Genomic DNA, 18,350 nt, shown 5'->3' on the forward strand with positions numbered 1-18,350 from the left:
ATTACCACAAGCTCAACAAAGTTAGGATAAAGAATAAGTATCTACTCCTGAGGATTGATGATTTATTTGATTAGCTGTAGGGTGCACAGTTCTTTTCGAAGATTGACATGCGTTCCGGTTATCATTAGATTTAGGTCTGAGAGGAGGACATCTCGAAGATAGCTTTCAGGACGCGCTATGGTCACTTTGAGTTTCAGGTCATGTCCTTCGGATTGATCAATGCGCCCACAGTCTTCATGCAGTTGATGAACGAGGTCTTCCATCCGTATCTCGATCAGTTTGTTGTGGTCTTCATTGACTATATTCTAATCTATTCGAGGACCCGCGAGGACCACGAGCAACATCTGGAGATTGCATTGCAGACCCTTCATACCCACCACCTGTATACAAAGCTGGAGAAGTGTGAGTTTTGGCAGGAGGAGGTGAAGTTCCTTGGTCACATGGTGACGAGGGAAGGTGTTAGTGGACTCCTCGAAGGTCGAGGTAGTGCGTCAGAGTGGGACCAGCCCACGACTACGTCACCAAGATCCACAGTTTCCTTGGTTTAGTGGGCTACTACCGGTATTTTATTGAGGGCTTCTCCGTATTGCAGCCCACCAGGTTGACTCGGAAGGACGCAGAGTTTATTTGGAGCGACGCCTACGAGCGAGCGTTTACGGAGTTGAAGAACCATCTAACGTCCGCTCCTTTCCTTACTCTTCCCTTTGGGAGTGATGGATTTGTTGTATTTACCGATGCATCACATATTGGTTTGGGTGTTGTCCTAATGTAGCACCGGAGACCAGTGACCTTTGCATCTCGTCACTCAAGGTCCATAAGCCGAACTACACCACGCATGATTTTGAAATGGGCCGTAGTTGTCTTCGCACTGAAGGTGTGGAAGCACTATCTCTATGGAGTTAGGTTCGAGCTCTTCTCCGATCACAAGAGCTTGAAGTACCTCTTCAGTTGAACATGAGGCAGAGGCACTGGATGAAGATTCTCAAGGACTATGATTTCGATCTTCAGTACCACCCAAACAAGGCAAACGTGGTGGCAGATGCCCTCAGCAGTCAGCTACAAGGCCTGGTGGCGCATATGATGGTTCAGGAGTGGAGGATGCTTAAGGATATATCAGATTGTGATTTTGAGTTCGGCTTGCAGTCTTCTATCATGCAGTTATCGAGCCTGTCGATTCAACCCTCTCTTGTCGCAAGGATGATTAAGGCTCGACAGGCTGATGAGTCGTTGCAGAGTTATATGGCTGAGGTGGCATCTGAGAGTCAGTCGGATTGACAGATTGGTTCAGATGGTGGACTTTGCTTCAGAGGCCGATTATGTGTCCCAAATATCCTGAGTTACGCAGAGATCTTATGACCGAGGCACATCGATTACGATTTTCTATCCACCTTGACTCGGCGAAGATGTAACGTGATATGAGGAGACAGTATTTTTAGGCGAGGATGAAGCGCTAGATGCCAGTTTTGTGGCTGAGAGTGACACATGCCAGCATGTCAAGGCCGATCATCAGAGACCCCCTGGTCTATTGCTGCCGTTGAGCGTCCCAATGTGGAAGTGGGAGCATGTATCTACAGATTTCATTATGGGTTTACTGAGGACTCAGCGCAGTCATGACGCTATCTGGGTCGTCATTAATCGTTTGACGAAGTCGGTACATTTTCTTGCAATTCGTGCGACTTGGCCTTTGGACCGGCTTGTGAGGTTATTTCATCGAGGAGATTGTGAGACCGCATGGCATTTCAATCTCGATCGTTTCGACCGAGACTCAAGGTTCAAGTCTCGCTTTTGGAGGAGCTTCCAGAGAGCGAAGGGGACTGATTTGCAGCTCGGCACCACATACCATCCGCAGACCGATGGCTAGACCGAGAGGGTCAACCGGATCCTTGAGGATATGCTTCGGGCCTACACGATTAATTTCTCGGGTGGCTGGGATGAGCATCTGCGATTAGGCCGAGTTCGCGTACAACAACGGCTTCGGCGACCATCGTCATGGCTCCTTTTGAGGCCCTATATGGTGGACCATGCAGATCACCGAGTTATTAGGCGAGGTTGGAGAGCGCCATCTCCTAGGTCCCGAGCTTGTGCGGCAGACGTCAGAGGCTATCGATATCATCGGGCAGAGGATGCGCATAACTCGAGCCGGCAAAAGAGTTTTGCCGATCGTCGACATCGTCCTTTGGAGTTTGATGTAGGGGACCATGTGTATCTCAAGGTCTCGCCATGAAGGGCGTTGATTCGATTTGGAGTGAAGGGTAGGCTTGCCCCGAGATTCATAGGACTTTTGAGATCACCGGGCACGTTGGCGCCGTGGCCTATCGACTTGCCTTGCCATCTCGGTTGTCTGAGCGTCCACAACATTTTCATGTCTCCATGTTGAGGAAGTGTGGGTCACACATCGTTCCTGTTATTGATTGGCAGTCGCTAGAGGTTCATGAGGACGCTTCCTATATTGAGCAATAGTCCGTATCCTTGATCGGAAGGAGCAAGTCCTCCGAACCAAGGTCATTCCATTGGTGAAGGTTCGTGGGGTCACCATTTTATTGAGGAGGCTTCTTGGGAATGCGAGGCCGAGATTCGAGAGTGCTATCCCCATCTCTTTGATGATTGATTATGTGTTGTATTTTGTATGTTATCTTTGATTTTATATAGTAATGTCATGTTTCTTCTTCCTCATGAGTTATGCCTAGTTGCAATAATTGTGTAAATTTTGAGGATAAAATTTTTATTAGGACACTCCCTTTGTAAGTCCCGTATCCTAGACCGTATCATTCCGTAGACTTCCGCGGTCTTCCTGGTCGAATTCCAGCAACCTTCAACCCTTAACCGGTATTTGCGCACGACCCTGAGTCACACGCCGTCAACCCGAGTCGACTCGACCCGTGACTTGTACCTTAGCGACAACGCCGTCACTGCGGTTCCGATGCCACGTCTCGCGTGCTGAAGCGATACCTAGGCTAGAAGATGTGGGCCTGCGTTCGGTTCGAGGAAAATGCCGCGTGTTGCAAAACCCAAGAGAATCTTTACAACACCTCAATCCATCAATTAATCCCATTAAGGGTTAAGTACATGTCAAGTACATCATCACCACTCACCCTTTCCCAAGCAACCCCTAAAGTCAAAAGTTTCTTACAAGGCCATACTTTTCTTACACCATCTACCACAAAAGTCAAAAAGTCTCTTACACATCCATCACCACCACATTCATCACCCATCTCTCTCTCTCTCTCATTTTTCAAACTCATTTCCAAGCAACCAAGATATCATACGCCCAAGCCCTTTCTAAACTCCAAGAGAACTTTGTGTGTGGCCCACTTCCTACCCTCTCATCTCCCATCTCAACCATCCAAACTCCATCTCCTCCGTTGGAATCGAAGCTAAGGAGCAAAAGAAGCCAATGGAGCAAGAAGAAGACGGTGGGTGATCTTGGATCTCCATTTTTTTGTTTTTTATGATGTAAGGGCCCACTTATGATGGGACCCACCTTGATGTAGGCTTTGTATCAAAAGGGGCCCATAGTGGCGGGGCCCCTCCATCCTGGGTGATGTCTCTCTCTCTCTTTCCCTCTCTCTCTCTCTTTCTCATGTATTGTGGACCCCACTATGATGTATGATCCACACCATCCCATCCGTAGGGCCCACCTTGCTAACCGTCTTTTGGTGGGCTTAGATGGAGGAGAACACAAATATCAGATTGATCTAAATATGGTAGGCCACATCCAAGTGGGACCCACCGTGACGCCTGTGTTGGATCCACAGTCCAGCGTCCAGAGACACTAGACGTGCAACACAGTGAAGTGTGGACTGACATTGGGTATGCTAACACTGAAGTGTTAACTGACAGTATTAGATAATAATATAAAAAGAGGGTAGCCCATTACATGGGCACACCTTCCTTTTTTGTGTTAAAGCCGCAACGCGGCTAGATGTTGGCGCTTGCCCCTGGCAGCGTCATCAGGGTCCATGGACCCATCCAAGCCGTCCATCCATCCTGACGGTAGGGCCACCTTAAGGATGTGCTGCATCTACCGTCCAGCCCATGGACGGTGGATCCCATCCATGATGTATGTGTTTTACACATGCCGTCCATTTATTTTGATGATAGGACCCACTGCCATCTGACATTAGCAGTTCTGTGGGTCCCACATGAGATCAAGACCATCAAGAAGGTGGGACCCTGGTCCATAACTTAAAGGGTAGGCTGAGTGGAGTTACCTCTTTTCAACGCAGAGGTCTTGGGATTGATTCCCTAGTGCGGTGGCTAACAGTGAAGTGTGTGCAAGCGGTGGGGTCCATGGGACCCATCTACGCCGTCCATCCATTCTGACGGGCCACACCATTAGGCGTGTGTAGTGTCCACTGTCCTTGGACGGTAGGACCCACCCCACGTGTGGGGCCCTCGTTGATGAATGCGACCGTCCAGGCTGTCCAAGGGCCTGGACGTCATATTGGTATAATATAATTATTATAATATTATATATTATATTATATATATATATGCATGAGGTGTGGGGCCCACTTCTGGCCCCTTTATTGCATAAAAGCTGCACTGACAGCTACTATATTTTATATATATATATATATATATATATATATATATAAGGGTGGTCCCTACGTGGGACCCACCTCTGTTCTCTTTAGAGCAACTGTAGCTGCAACATACAGCAGCTATGTAGCTGTTGTGTATGTCCATCTAGTGGGACCCACTGTCCATTCATGTCAGCACACTCCGTGGATCCCACGTGATGTATTTATGCCTCCAAACCTTTCTGATGGTGGGACCCACTGCTGGACTAACGTCAGCAAGTTCCATGGGCCCCACGTGTTGTGCATGATCATCCCAGCCGTCCTGATAGTGGGACCTGCACCTCGACAAAATTTAGATGGTGCTGATGTATATGAACAATGTTTGGGTAGTGCTCTTATCATTAATGAGTCATGTACCCCATGGGTTGATAGTGTACAGTGATACATGTGTTACACTTACAACTATTGAAATGAGTTTGGTGCAGTCCAAGCCCACTTGAGGACCATGGGTGCGGCCCATCCATGAGGCCATCATGATGTATTTTGGCCCATGGCTAGGGCCCACCTATTTATATGGTTAGGCTCATATCGCGTGGCCCATTTGATGTAATCAAGGCCCAGATACGTGGTCCATTTGTTGTATATGAGGCCACATGTGAGGCCCATGGTGATGCATTGAATCGGCCCATTTAATTCGACCCATTTGGTCGGATTCCACCATGATGTATGTGATAATATTTTTGGCAGTCATGCCGTGGGCACAATGTTGGTTAGATGTCCACATTGATAGGCAATGATGGTTAGATGTCCTCATTGTGACCTTCCCTTAGGCCTTGTTAGGCCCATTCTCTTCGTGGGTTAACCCAAATAAGTGGGCCCCATTCGCCGTATGTGATTGACTGATTCTGATTTCGATTTTCGATTATCGATTTCGATTATGAGTACATGGCAACATAACATCATGATACATGTCCATACGCATCATTTGAATGCTTACGATGAGATGAGTGATTGATTATAGCACATGTCATTGGGCAGATTATTATGGACTTCCTGGTAAGGGAAGTTGCCCGCACGAGTGCACGGTACTCACATGTTTGTTGTATGACTGGATTACATGATTCATGCATCTTGCATTGTGTGACATGGTTACTGTACGCCCTAATGACATTAGGGTCATAGCCTTCACAGGCGTATCGTGGTTAGCAGGATTGGATACCAAAAATTTTATTCTACATAGGGTGTTATAGATATCCCTGGGTGAAAGTCTCTAAACCCTTATGATACCAGGAGGTTACTCCAACGTCTAGACCGAGTGGGTACAGGAGCGCCAAGTGCCGATTACGAGAAGGCCGCCCTTTCCACTGTATCGTGGTCAGTTGGAAGGGGGTGCGGCCTTACCCGCCCGAGAGGAGGGGGCAAAGCTAGGCTGAGTTTGACCAGCTCGAGGAATGGGTCCGCTATCGACGAGTCAAGCCCAATATTGACAGGCGGATAGTGAGGTCTCTTCCACTCACCTTATTGAGCGCGATGGGGAGGCAATCTGGTTTGGAGTGCACTAGACCTCGGTGATATTCCAGAGTTGAGCTATATTGGTATGTGGACTTAGATGAGGATTTGTATGCTTGAGTTACATCTCGCATCGCATGGCCTTGGTACGGCCGACATCATTCATGCCTTGCATCGCATAGCCTTGGTACGGCTAATGGTATTCATGGATTTATCAGCATGTTCCACATTACTCTAATACTGCATAACTGTATTACTACCTTGCGCACACACTCTCACCACCCTCTAAGCTTTCTATAAGCTTATGCACGACCGTTGCATGCATGTGACGTTCGATCGCAGCAGCGCTGAGGCAGGAGCGCATATCAGATCAGCTTTGAGCTTTTGTTTATTACCATTGTATTTTCCTTTATGTTCATTGTACTTGTAAAGTTTTTGATCATAGTGAAAATGTGATGGAGTTTTTGGTTGTTATTTGTAGGTTATACATTTGGTTATGCTTATTACGAATTAAACTGATATTGAAAATTCTCCTCGTAGCATACCAGGATCGGAACCTGGCGAATGGGTGTCAGGAATTGAGAATGGGGTACTACGGAGGTTTGACCACCAAGAAATGTGCCAACATCTTGAACTTGGCCATGAGAGTCAAATATGTCATAAGATTCCTCCAACAGACTTGTAGAATTTTAGCCTTTCTGAGCATATTCCTACAAGTAAGTTACCGGTACGTCTACCAATATGCTTCTCATGACTTTCACCATTTCAAACTTCACTGTAAAGTTTGAAATTTGTAATTGTAAGCACCTTTCATTGTTCTGTACATGATATTATATTTATTTTTTCAAATTTGGTGTTCTAAAACTAAAATTAGATTAGTTCAGAAAAACTGACCATGTTATCCAAAAATACTTGCCTTTAATGTCAAGAGGACTGCACATGTTCTGGTCATTAGACCAGTTGATATCATTGAATGCTTGATCCTCTGCCATTATCTCATGCATTTCCATTGGATGGTTCTTGATTCTAATGGAGTGAAAATCTTATTATGAATGGCAAAGATAAAAACGATTGATGCAGAAATCTCTGGCCTAAAACCCCTTACTTGACTACACTCATATTCCCTACCTAACTTAGGCATCGGAGGGTCCCCTGCACTAGCCAAGGTCTCCTTTGTACGTCCCTTGTGTAGGTACACGAAGGTCAAGAGAAGGCTAACGAGATTTCTGCATCAACAAGAATCATAGTTTTTGTTTTTATTTTTATTTTAACCCCCTCTTAAGAAATGAGCGTACAAGTGGGCTGAATTTTATTTTGGGCTTGGATTCAGAATCGAATAATCTCTAGGCCTTAGTATGCATTTGGCTGAATATGGTTGGATTAGCTAGAACTTGGGCTTGGACCTTAGTGGGCTCGAGTGGCTTAAGACTGGGCTTGTCCTGGTGTGAATGAACCTGGGTCTTGTTGGGCTTAGCTAAATGGGTCAAGATCTGGGCCTTTCTAAGGTTACTCTCTCACAGAGCACCAAATCAAAAAAGAAAAAAAGTTCCTCAACGGGATGTGGATTTCCTGTGCAAGGATGCTGGGTGAGGCCCACCGCCATGTTCGTGGGAAATCTACCCTATTCATCCCTTTGGCGAGCTCATTTTAGACAAAAGAACGAAAACTAGGTGGATCTAAAACTCAAGTAGGCCACACGAGGGGGAAAATTGGGAAAAGAAATACCCAACGTTGAAACCTTCTTGGGCTCCACTTTGATGTTTATATGCCATCCAAACTGTTTTTAAGGTCATTACCAATGGGATGAAGTGAAAATACGGGCGAAAAAAAAAAAGCATGACACGGAGCTTTAATGGCCACGAGAATGTTTCAACGGTTCTCACTGAATCCCCACTGTTTCCTCTCGTGTGGCCCACTTGAGTTTTGGATCCATCTCCTATTTGGTCGAATATCATAAAATGAGTTCACAAAACGGATGAACAGGGTAGATTTCTCAGAAACATGGCGTTGGCCCCACCCAGCACCCTTTCGCGGGAAATCGGCGTCCTTCTCAACGCCTTTTACTGCAGAAGCCGATTGGCTGGTGTACCTCACACCACCTGTATAGCTGCTGTATTGACGTCAGCAAGTTCTGTGGATCTGATTATGAGGTATGTATTACATCCAAACTGTACATCCATTAGGCGAGCTCATCTTACGGCTTGAGACAAAAAATAAGAAAAATTTAACTATCAATTGGACCACACTGCAAAAAGAAGCGGGGGATTGAACATCTACCATTGAAACCCTTTTTGGGGTCACAGAAGTTTTGGATCAATATGAAATTTGTTTTTCCTCTTCATTCAAGTCTTTGTCACCTTATGAACAGATTGGATGGAAATTAAACATTACGGTGGGTCTTACAAATGTTTTAACGATGAAAATCATTGTCCCCACTACTATTTTTGGTGCGGTCCACTTAAGCTTTGAAAATTACTCATTTTTTGGATCAAGATCTAAAATGATCTCTCCAAATTGATGAACGGTGTAAATATGATAAATACATAATCGCGAAGCCGGATTGGCTGGTGTACCACACCAGCAACCTAGCTGGTGTGGGTACGTGTCGTGCGAATACGAGCGTAGACGCTCCTCGAGCTCCCAGTTGTACAAACGGTTCAAAGGAGATCAAAGTTATATGGGTCCACAGTAATGTATTTATTATATCTATACCGTTTATCCATTTGGCCAGATTATTTTAGACTAAGATCCCAAAAATGAGTCATATCAAAATCTAAAGTGGACCACACCACAAATAACAATGGGACATTGATTCTCACAGTTAAAACATTTGTAAGGCCCACCATAAAATTTATTTTTCATCCAATCTGTTCATAAGGTCACAAAGACCTGGATGAAGAGGAAAAACAAATATCATATTGATCCAAAACTTCTGTGACCCCAGATTTCAATGGTAGACGTTCAATCCTCCACTGCTTTTTTCAGTGCGGTCCATTTGATCGATCTGTCTTATTTTTAGGTTTAAGCCTTAAAACTAGCTCACCAAATGGACGGACGGTTTGGATATATCACATACCTCATGATGGAATCCACAGGACTTGGTGACGTCAACACACCAGCCAGGTCGGTGATGTGTAGTACAGCAGCCAATCTTCCACAGCAATGCATGCCACTTGCCTGTGCCCTTGGCCACACGAATGTGGTCGGAAGCTATGTGGGGTCTACAGAGAAGCCGGTCACAAATCCACTCCGTCCATCAGTTTCTCAATACCACGATAGGACATGCAGTTCCAAAACTCAGGTGGACCACACGACACGAAGATGGGAGAGTTAGACTAACGTTGACCCTTCATTTTATTTGTGAAAATAATAGTTATTCTTAATATTGTTCATCAAAGATTATTATTTATTTGATTTTCCAGTATTATTGAAAACCCTTTGTTTAGATTCATAAGCAGGGAGAAATAAAAGATGGGGGAGTCTCACTAAGAAACTTCTTCCATGAACTTATAAAATGTAAAAAAAAATAATAATAATAATAATAATAAAATATAAGATTATTATTTTTTAACTACGATAAGATGGTCAATATAGATTTGGATGTGCAAAAATTTAAGATTTCAATTTTTTCAACCAAGCTGTTAAGATTTATTTATTTTTTTCTTTCTTTTCCATTTTCCTCACCAATTTACCATTTTTTATCCAATTTTTCCTGTGCTCCTAGGTGTATGAACGGTTCAAAGGAGATCAAAGTTACATGGGCCCCATAATGATGTATCATATCTACACCGTTAAACCATTTGGTGAAATCATTTTAAATCTTGATCCCAAAAATGAGTAATTTCCAAGGTTCAAGTGGACCACACCACAAATATCAGTGGAGATAATGATTTTCACCGTTAAAACGTTAAAACATTCATAGGGCCCACCGTAACGTTTACTTTCCATCGAATCTGTTCATAAGGTCACACAGATCTTATTGAAGATATAAAAAAAACAAATATCATATTGATCCAAATTTTTTGTGACCCCAAAAAGGGTTTCAATGGTAGGCATTCAATCCTCCACTATTTTTTTTACAGTGTGGTCCACTTGATTTTTGGATCTGTCTTATTTTTCGGCTCAAGCCTTATGACTAACTCACCAAGTGGATGGACGTTTGGACATAACTCATACTCATAATGGACCCATAGAACTTGGTGATGTAAACACATTAGCACTATCCACATCGGTAGTGTGTGGTACACCAGCCAATCTGCTTCCATCTGACACCCATGGTGTCTTCTGCTCCTCCTTTAACATTGAAGAGAGTGTAGGCTGTGTTAGTAAGTCAAGGTTTATTACCTTTAAAAAAAATTTGAAAATAAAAAAGTTTTAGGGGGCATGCCCATCCTTGATGGGCCCCACCAGATCACCACTATGATTGGTCTGATGGGGTATTTAGTACTACCTCCACCAGTACCTAACTAGGGATGGACGGTCCTAGTAGGGGTTATGTGGGGACCATCGTGATGTATGTGTTTTATCTAAGCTGTCCATTCATTTTTACATACCATTTTAGAGTATGAACCCAAAAAGAGGCATATTGAATGCTCAAGTGGACAACACTAAAAGAAAGTAGTGAAGATGAAACGCTTACAATGGAAAACTTCTTGGGGCCATGAAAGATTTGGATCAAGCTAATATTTATGTTTGGAGACCACTTTCCAGTCCTTTATTGGATCCACCAAACCACATCACAAAACTCCTTAATACATCCATCCCAATGCAGGTATTGGTTTACTATACTAGCAGAGCATTTGCCTGACCTTCATTGATAAGGTGGACAATAACATCCTTCTCAATTTTCTTAAGATTGTTTTTTATATACTTGTTCTTTGTATTTTCAGAATCATCATCATTAGAATTTTTGCTAGCTCCACTAACCTCTACATAGACACATCATCATCGTCATTGGGAGAATTGCTATCCCATGCACACAGACGTGTAGGAGATTTGAGCCCTTTATAAGGTGGGACCCACTGCTAAGATTATTGGGCCTAAAGTTCAGACTAAACTATTTAGATAGGCCACAACCACACATGAACAAAAACCATGGAAAAGCTAATTTCATTTGTTTGTATTAGGCCCGAAGTTCAGACTATTCAACTATTAGGTAAGCCCATCTGCACACAAACTGGAACTTCTATTTGTTTGTATTTACGCTAACTTTAAGATAAAATTTAGTTGATCATGACCTATAAATGCAATAAATATCAATTCTGAAATGTCCAATTCCACATTAATTTGATTATATTTTTACTCTTGTATTATGTAGATGGGGAGCATATGTACAAAAGAAACAAACAGCTAAAAAGAAATTGACCGTCCACATTCATTGTAAATCTGATGCATAATCTCATAAGTGGGTGTTTAGATCGAAATTGAGTTGTCGGTATGTATATATATATGAATAGTTTTTTTTTTTTTTTTGTTTTTGTTTTTGCACGTGCAGAAATTTAGGAACAGTTAAACCGTTCTCACAGTTAGTCATTAGAATGGTTTAAAATTGTTCCTATTTTTTTGTAGTGTTGTCAGTCATCAATGTATATTAAAGACCAGTTTGGTTGCCATTTAAAAATTAGTTCATCTCATTTTAGTTAACAATATTTATGTTTCAAATTAAGGACATGTTTTATAGTGATCCATGGCTGGTCTCTCGGATCCACATCATCCTATAGCTAGTTTCAGATTTTTTGGGTTGGGGGTGATTTCAATATTTAGGTAGACCCATCTTTTTTTGTATTTATTAGAAGTATGCTGACTAGGGTTGATGTATGCTGAGGGTTGGTTCCAATAGCACCCTTTTAGTAGTGGATATTGATGCGATAAATATGATTATTCCATGAAAGCGTGCGATGTGAATCTAGATGCACCAGGTATGCATCACTCGCATTTATTTGAGGGTTGATTTTTTAATTGGAAGCCTTTAATTCTTCTTACATATATATATATATATATATTATTTTCTTGTCCACTTTTATTATTCGTTTGCAATCACTTTTGATTTTAAAAAGATGCGCTCTCACTTTATCAAAAAGAAAGGAAGCAAATTAAGTCTCTTTCTAAACTTAGCAATTCTACTAAATTTTTTTTAATGCTAGGAAATTTCCAACGGCTTAAAGCTGTCTATATTTTTCAAAAAAAAAAAAAATGAAATTATCGACCGTCTATAACAACCAGTTTTTTTTGAGTGTCACCGTCTAAAATCAAAGACGGTCCACAACAGTCGTTTTCAAACTACTACTACATTTTCATGGTGGAACAAAATGCTCACCCATGCGACAGGTCAAAGCCGTCAGTAAATTGATTAAGGACGGTCACAGACCGCCATTTTTTAGGTCAATAACCGTCGTTTTGTAGGGTTTGGTTTAACGACGGATTCAAACCGTCGGTTTATACTGCAGGAAATACGACGGCCTATGCGACGGGTCAAAACCGTCGGTAATTGAGGTTAACGACGGTCACGGAGCGTCATTTTTTGGTTTAACGACGGTCACAATCCATAACCGTCGTTTTGTAGGGTTTGTGCTTAACGACGGTTTCAAACCATCGGTAATTAGGATTAGCGACGGTCACGGACCGTCATTTGTTTTAATGTCGGTTTCAAACCGTCGTACATTCGCTGCAGCAAAATACGACGGCTTATGCGACGGTTCAAAACCTTCGGTAATTTAGAATTGAGACGGTTTTCAACTGTCGTTGTTTGATTGTTTTGGCATTGGTTAACCCTACTTTTCCATGTAAGTTCAGGTCATCCCCAAACTCGATTTGACCCAACCTGAGTTTTATTAGGTTGTATTGGGTTGGGTTTAGGTTTAGTGTTTGAATTTGGGTTGGCTTCCGATTGGAATTTGGATGGGGTGGAATTGTTGAATGGTTCCTCTTGAGGTCAAGTTAGGCTTGACCCTCTATTTTCTCTGTGAAAATAATAGTTATTCTTGATGTTGTTCATCAAAGATTATTATTTATTTGATTTTCTAGTATTATCGAAACCCCTTTGTTTAGATTCATAGGTAGTGAACAATAAAAGATGGGAGTCTCCGTAAAAAAATAAAAATAAAAAAAACTTCCTCAATGAACTTTGTAAAATGTAAAAAAAGAAAACTTTTTTTTAAAAATATGATAAGATAGAGAATTGAATATGCGCAAAAATTTAAGATTTCATTTTTTTCACCCAGGCTGTTGAGATTTTTTTTCGTTGATTTTTTTTTCTTTTCTATTTTCTTCACTAATTTACCCTTTTTTACCCAATTTTTTTGACATTCCACTTTGATACTATATCAAACAATCACTTGCTCTAAAAGCTTGAGCCATTGGAAGTTTGTCATTGCACACCAGGTCACTACATCTGGGACCCATGGTGTCTTCTGCTCCACCATTGAAGAGACTGTATTGTGTTGGTAATTCAGGTTTAATTACTGGTAGTGTTACCTTAAAAAAAAAAAAATGTTTTTGGGGCATGCCAATCTTTGATGGGGCTTAGATCACCACAATGATTGGTTTGCTGGGGTATTTCACTCATATTGTGCTTACATGGATGATGAATGTGGATTGGGTACTACCTCCAGGACCTAACTAGAGACAGGACAGTCTTGGTAGGGGTTGTGTGGGGGCTACCATGATGTACGTGTTTTTATCTATAATGTTCATTCATTTTTACAGATCATTTTAGGGAATGAACCCAAAAAGGAGGCATATTGAATGCCAAGTGAACTACCAAACTACAGGAAGCAGTGACGATTGAACACTTGCGATGGAAAACTTCTTGAGGACATACAAGGTTTGGATCAAGCTAATATTTATGTTTTCCCTTCATCCAGATCTATGTGACTTTATGAACAGGTTGGATGGAAAATAAACATCACGATCAGCAGCCCTAGGAAAGTTTCAACAGCACACACCACATTGTCACCATTGCTTCCTGTGGTGTGGTACACTTGAGCCTTCGATTTGCCTTCTTTTTAAGCTTGTTAACTAAAATGATCTGTAAAACTGGATGAACGGTGTGGATAAAAAAACCCACAGCCAGTCAACAATAGCCAGTGGTCCACATTCAAATTCAAAGTTTGCCCCCAAAATAACGGCCATCGAACGCCTAATGAACACTCCAGATGTGAGCAGAGAGTGTTGGGCTCTCTATCATTCTTAGGCGCTGGACTCAGTTTTATTTGTTTTGGCCCATCTTATTTAGAAATCATAAAAGTTAGTATGGAAAATACAGGAGTATTCAATCCAATAACATGAATAAAAAAATCTACAAGTTTAAATCAAATTACCAAAGATAAGCAGGTCTTGTTAGACATCTCTTGAGAGAGATTGATGTGGCTCACATAGCCATGTCAACCCACTGCATATGGTTTTTGAATTTTTTGAAATAATGTAATAGTTCCCTCTAAGATTTTAATTGGTTAAGACTTTATGGATAATTTTTATTAGACAATTATCCATCCATCGACACACCACCACATGTTCCAACCTGGAAAATGTGTGCAAGATTTCAGCCATTGATCAGGTGGTCCCTCGTAATACCCATTCCAAAAAATAATAAGGTCATGTTCCAACATGTAAAAGGGGTACAAGATTTTAAAGCCATCGATCAGGTGGTCCCTCGTACCCATTCCAAAAACTAAGGTTGGTCTACTCATCAATTCAAATGCTTGGGCCTACCTGGTGGACCAAACTGCTGATCTTTTGGTTTGGGCATTTACATGGTAGGACCAAACTGATCATTTTCTTTAGTGTGGCCCACTTGAATTAGAGGTTAGCCTAATTGTTTGGCCCTGGTCCTAATGTGCGATTACACATCTAATGTTCTAAGTGGATTACACATCACCCTTGAATTTTTATGGGGCCCACCATCATGTGCATGTGAGATCCACTCATACCATTAGATGTGTAATCCAACATTAGGCCTAAGGCCAAAAAAAAAATAATCATGCTGCCTGTGATTTGAGTGGGCCACACCAAAGAAATAGTTGGGAAAGTGTAATCCCACATTAGGTTTGGGGCAAAAAAATATAAAAATCATGCTGCGTGTGATTTAAGTGGGCCACACCAAAGGAGTAGTTGGGAGACACATCCATCCTTGATTTTCAGAGGGCCCACCGCCATGATTATATGAAATCCACTCCAACCATCAGACACCACATCAAAATTTAGGCCTGAGCCTGGACCTCAGGCCCATCTGTGATTCAAGTAGGCCATACACTGTTTTCAGTCATGTGGTTCACATCAATCATGAATGGGGTTGATTTTGGGCCCTGGGCCTAACATGGGGGTGACACGGTTTGTTGTTGGGATGGATTCACATAAACATCATGGAGGGTTCAACATGCATGGCTGGCTAATCCCTTTCTTCCCACCGCCAACAGAAGGTACCCATTGATAATTACTTAAATTAATACCATACTTTATTGAAAATCTTTTGAAAATGGTATGCAAATGTAATTATATAGTGCTCAACCCTAGCCCAACCCAAGGTTCCTCTACCTAAACCTTGGATTAGGAATTCTCAACCCAAGCCCAATCAAGCGGGCTTAGTTGGGTTGGTCGGTTGATACATGCTAATATTTTCATTATTACATTAGTCTATCATATTTTCAATACACGTCTTCATTTTTTATACCTATGATTTTATTAATTATATATGTAGTTATTTATTATAAATAACTTTATTTTTTCTAAACAAACAAGCTAAAATATAGGACAACTACTTTAAAAGCCGTATTGTGTAGCACACAATCTATTTGGAAGAGAGAAGTCCTGCGTATCTTGTTAGCTTGAGTCATCGGAAATAAAGTTGTCCAATGAAACCCCATGGCATTGGAATTTCTTGTGCCTTCAACACAGATGATCCACACTGAATTATAATTTATAAGTAACTTATATATCAATCGGGTTCGGGTTGGGTCAGACAACCCGAGACCTTAACTTGAGCCCGACCCAAGTTTTATTGGGTTGGTGTTTGTATAGCCGCCCGAAGCCAAACCCGATACATCGGTTTAACCCAACCTTACTTTCAGCCATATTTAGTGGGGAGGGTGTCGTTCCTGAGCATTACAGATGTACACCACACGGACACGGATTGTGTACAACCCCGTCAGTCTCTAGCCACAAACAAGCAATTCTATGGGCAGGCCCACCGTGATGTATATGAGGTAGATCAATGCCGTTCATCCCTCTCGTATCATTTTAAGGTATGAGCACAAAAATGAGGCAGATCCAACGATCAAGTGGAGCAGACCACAGATGGCTTTTGCATTTAATGCTTAGTGCATTTAATGCAACCCAAGCTTATTATTTGGTGTGGTCCACATGAGCGTTGGATCTGTTTCATTTTTGTGCACATACCTTAAAATAATATGAGATTAGGGATGAACGGCATGGATAAACAGATACTTCATGGTGGGCCCGTCCATGTACGTACCACGCAAAGGAGGAATGGGAATTTATTCTACACCATTTATACAGTATTTACTGCTTTCTTTTCAAAAAGTTTTAATAAACTACCCCATTAATGGAGTAATTTTCATTGGGGGTTTGGGTAGGCTCCCAATTTAAATGTTTACGTGAAATCCACCCAACTATCAGGTATGTCATCCCATGTCACACTTAGGGCCCAAAAATTAACCCCATACATGATTCAGGTGGCTACATGATTGGAAATAGTGTACAGGCAATGCTCACCCTCCAAATTGTTTCTCCTTAATGTGGCGCATTTGGATCACGTATAGGTTTGATTTTTGGGCCATGTGCCTAAATTTTAGTGTGGAATCTAATGGTTGTAGTTGCAGTGGGCCCTATAAAAATCAAGGGTGCATGTCCTACCTCAATCATGCGTCAAACTGAATTTTTGTCACTAGGCCTAACATTGGATTACACTTATAATGGTTGGAGTGGATCTCGCGTGCACCTCAAGGTAGGCCTGGTGAAAATAAATGGGTGAGCGTATAGGTAAATTCTCTCTTAATAGTGAAAATTTAGGAATAGTTGGGAGATGGTAGCCTACTATTGATTTTTTTATTATTTTTTAAGGGGCCACCATAATGTATATGTGAAATCCACTCTGTCCATTACACTCAATGCCAAAAAATCAGGTGGGCCCGCTAAAAGGAAATCCACCCTTGACGTTTATAGGGCCCACAGTTATGATTATAAGAAATCCACACCATTCTTTAGGCCTAGGACCAAAATACAAATGGGCAACACCAAGGGAAATAGTTTTGAGGGTGAGCATTGCCCAATACCCTGTTTTCAGTCATCCGGTCCACCTAATGGAGTAAGACTTTTGATCCCTGGTCAAAACATTGGGTGATGCACAGGTCCTCTTAAGCCACCCGCTCCTTGCTTGCATGTTGAACCTCAACTTCTATTCCAGAATCTCCCAAGTAGGCTCGGTCGGGTGGATACATGCTAATATTTTATTTATTAAATTAGTCTATTATAATTTTTCAATACACGTCTTATTTTTTGTACCTATGATTTTATTAATTATATATGTAGTTATTTATCATAAATAACTCAATTTTTTTAAACAAACAAGCTAACATATAAGAGAAACGTTATACACACTGGAAATCCAACATATCTTATTAGCTTGAGTCATCAGAAATGATGTGGACTAATGAGACCCAACGCCACTGGAATTTCCTATGCGTTCAACACATATACACACTCAATTATAATTTATAAGTTACTTATATATCAATCGGGTTTGGGTTGGGCAACCTGAGCCCAACCCAAGTTTTATCGGGTTGGTGTTTGTATAGAGCCCAAGTCCAACCCATATAATTTATAAGTAACTTGTATATAGATCAGGTTTGGGTTCAGATTTGGGTTGGGCAACCTGAGCCCAACCCAAGTTTTATCAGGTAGGTGTTTGTATAGCCCAAGCCCAAGACCAAACCCAATGTTGGGTCAAGTTGAATCGGCCCAACTTTCAGCCATGGACTTAAAATCCAGGCCTATTTTTAATTGGCCCCACCATGAGGATCACCTATAATCTTCCTATCCACTCTAAAAATCACGGTAGGCCAGATCAGTTCCATAGGTTAAAAATTGTGAACACCTATTTGGGGGTGAGAAAATCGTGAGCTGGTGTCATCCGTTTTCTTCTCTCAACTGTAAATGTACTGCACCAGCAAGCACCTAAATTCCTTGACGTGTGAAATTTATATGGAAGCTTTCTGGTGCCATAGAAACCTCACTGTTGGCCCTAGGAAGGTTTCAACAGTAATTCGTTCGACGTGGATCAAAGATAATGGACGGCACAAAATA

This window comes from Magnolia sinica, chromosome 4, assembly GCF_029962835.1.
Source record: "Magnolia sinica isolate HGM2019 chromosome 4, MsV1, whole genome shotgun sequence".
Taxonomy (NCBI): domain Eukaryota; kingdom Viridiplantae; phylum Streptophyta; class Magnoliopsida; order Magnoliales; family Magnoliaceae; genus Magnolia; species Magnolia sinica.